Source organism: Suncus etruscus, chromosome 9, assembly GCF_024139225.1.
Source record: "Suncus etruscus isolate mSunEtr1 chromosome 9, mSunEtr1.pri.cur, whole genome shotgun sequence".
Classification (NCBI taxonomy): Eukaryota; Metazoa; Chordata; class Mammalia; order Eulipotyphla; family Soricidae; genus Suncus; species Suncus etruscus.
This window is the reverse complement of record NC_064856.1, coordinates 5,020,761-5,023,950: the sequence shown is the minus strand read 5'-3', so window position 1 is coordinate 5,023,950 and position 3,190 is coordinate 5,020,761. Positions and strand designations below refer to the sequence as shown.

The following is a 3,190-nucleotide window of genomic DNA, read 5'->3' as shown; positions in this document are numbered from 1 at the left end:
AAAAAAAATTGTCCCAAGAATGGGGGAATGATTAACAGTAGACTAAAACCTTACTACAAAGATCTTTGTAATTATGGTGCTTAAAATAATATATTAAGGGGCTAGAGTGGTGATGCAAGCGGTAGGGCATTTGCCTTGCATGAGCTGACCTAGAACGTACCACAGTTCAATCCCCTGGCATCCCAGATGGTCCCCTAAGCCAGGAGCGATTTCCGAGCGCATAGCTAGGAGTAACCCCTGAGTGTCACCGGGTGTGGCCCAAAAACAAAACAAAACAAAGTAAATAATATGTTAATAAAAACACATTTGCATTCCTATGTTTATTATTGCAGCACTATTCACAACAGCTAAAGTGTGGAAACAGCCCAAATGTCAAGTAACAGCTGACTAAATAAAGAATACAATGGAATACTTAGCTATAAGTAGAGGTGAAGTAATACAATTTATTCCTAAGGGATAAATCTGGAAATTATCACTGGAGATTATATGGGATATAAAATGCATAGTAAGGTAATGACAAGCATCCAAAGATAACAGAAAGTGACAGAAATGACAGTAACTAAAGTTGATATTTCTTTTGAAGGAAATACTTTTAGTCAGGGGAGAATGAATGGGTGGTAGGGGAGCACTGTAATAGAGGTGGAAAATAGTGTAGAAGGTTTTATATATGAAACTACAATTTACAGTGTTATAAAACATAGAATTTAGAAGTTTTAAAATCTTCCAAAGTTAAATGAAAACTTTCCCAGGCCCATGAAAGGGAAATAATGCAAAACTTTAACTAATGAATATCAAGTTATTTAATAAGAAAGAAAATATCGCCTGATAAAAATCTTTAACTACAGGAAAAAATAAAGGGCTCCAAAAATAGTAACTCCTAAATATATTACTTTTTAATATTATCAGTAGTTCTTAATATGTCTTACTTTGTTACCCATTTCTGATGAAGTAGGTACTCTTAGAAAATAAACACAAAGAGCAGCATGGACCATCAAGTGCTATGAGAAATTTCTAAAATAAGCTTAGATTTATCACAAAACTATCAAATAATTATATAGATTAATTTAAATAAAGATTTCTATTGAACCATTACAGATTAATACTCAAGTAATAAACATATGCAGCTCACTAGCTGTTCACATATGATAATGCAAATATAATTAGCACCTAGAATAATTAATCTATATTAACATTCCAGAAGTGCCTCTTTAAATATTTATGTGATACTTCCAGTGCTACTTGTACTATGTCTTCTCAAAATTTATTCTGACTTCTAACACTATAAGAAAGTATTGCCTAATTTTAAAGTTCATATAAGCAGAACAATAGAGTTTATACTTTTAAAAATTTGGCCTTTGTGGGCCCGGAGGGATAGCACAGCGGTGTTTGCCTTGCAAGCAACCGATCCAGGACCAAAGGTGGTTGGTTCGAATCCCGGTGTCCCATATGGTCCCCTGTGCCTGCCAGAAGCTATTTCTGAGCAGACAGCCAGGAGTAACCCCTGAGCACTGCCGGGTGTGACCCAAAAACCAAAAAAAAAAAAAAAAAAAATTTGGCCTTTGCTTATTAGATTCTTACATGCTATCCTGTGTAACCAATTTTCTTTTATGCTGCATAATATTTCATAGACTGCTTTAAAATTGCTTGCTTGATAAGACAAATTATACAGTAGTTATAGTTTCCCCTGTGATCTTTTCAGCTTCTCTCATACTGGTAATCAGTATTACTAAGCTTAATATCACCACTTCCCATGAAGAATGTTCTATTCTGCCATAAATTTTGTTTATGTAGCTTGATTGTATACACTATGGTCAGTCACTTGTGTAGAAAGCATCTCTAGGGTGCTTGCTTCAGCAGCACATATACTAAAATTGGAACGATACAGAGAAGATTAGCATGGCCCCTGCACAAGGATGACACGCGAATTCGTGAAGTGTTCCATGAAAAAAAAAAAAAGGCATTTCTATGCTATTCTTGCTTAGAACAATCCTAGGCTAAGTGCTATGATTTTCCCCAAAGATCTCCTCCATGAAATGTAAACTAATTCTCCAGATACTGGGATATTGCAAACAATGGTGCTTGGCTATTTATTACTAGATAAATATTGTGTTGCTAGACACAAAAGGCATATAATTTACAAATTGGAGATGCAATAGTTCAGTCTCTCTGTCCCAAATAAAGGATCACCTTAGTGCTTGAGATCCCTGAATGTTGAAACTCAATTTCTTTTTTTATGATATGTCCAATCCTGCTTCTCCTCTTCCTTTTTACATGTGTAGATTCCAAGAATATTCTTATATGTTCAAATATGAGCTCACAGTGAACATAGGTGTTCATAGTAGGGACCTCTGTAAGGTAACTTAACTGTGCTGCCAGTTTATCTGTAAAATGAGTATTTTTTTGCACTAACTTAATGGGCATAGCTCAGATGATGTTTTATTTTTATTTTTGCTTTGTGTGTGTGTGTGTGTGTGTGTGTGTGGCACATGCATGCATGCCACGCTGGCTCTGTACTCAGGAATCACTCCTGAGAGTGGGGATGAAAGGATTCAGGGACCATATTGAGTGCGAATATTAAACCCTTGTTAGCTGCATGTAAGCAAGCACCCAACCTGTTGTACCCTCAAATGAGTTTTTGTAAAAGGCACAGTCTGAGGTAAAATTTTTTTTGTAGGATGTTTATTTGGAAGGAAATTGGCATGCAGGATAGTTAAACTCTGTGGCGTAAGAATAGGATCACTGCTTCCAAAATATTCCGGACATTTTTGGGTGATTGTTTAGCAAGATGGAGAAAATATTCAGAGAATATGGTCACAGAAAAGGAAAGAAAAAAGTATGGAGGAAAAGGTAATGAATGATTCCATTAAGTACAAGAAAACTTGGATTATAATTTTTATTATATTCCATTTACTCCTAAAAATAAATGAATATGGCTTATGGGTTTGAGTACAACACACGGTAAAAGATGGATTTTATAAAAAATGTTTGAAGTAACCAAAGTGGGAATTTTAGGTACTGAAAAACACATTTTATGTCATCTGATTGATAAAGAACATCCTATCCTGGAAAAAATAAACTATTCTGGGATTTAATCTAAGAAAAAATTTATGATGTGTGATCTCCTATCTTCATTGTGTTATTCAATACAAAATATGATTTTTATGGATGTTTTTATTTGTTCTTCATAAAA

At 34.6% G+C, this 3,190-nt stretch overlaps 1 non-coding gene across 1 annotated transcript; it reads left to right on the top strand.

Moving 5' to 3' along the window:
- Positions 1–1,841: 1,841 nt before the first annotated feature.
- Positions 1,842–1,948, top strand: LOC126019779 (U6 spliceosomal RNA). Its single transcript, XR_007499402.1, has one exon. It is a non-coding gene; the product is annotated as a U6 spliceosomal RNA (small nuclear RNA).
- Positions 1,949–3,190: the final 1,242 nt, after the last annotated feature.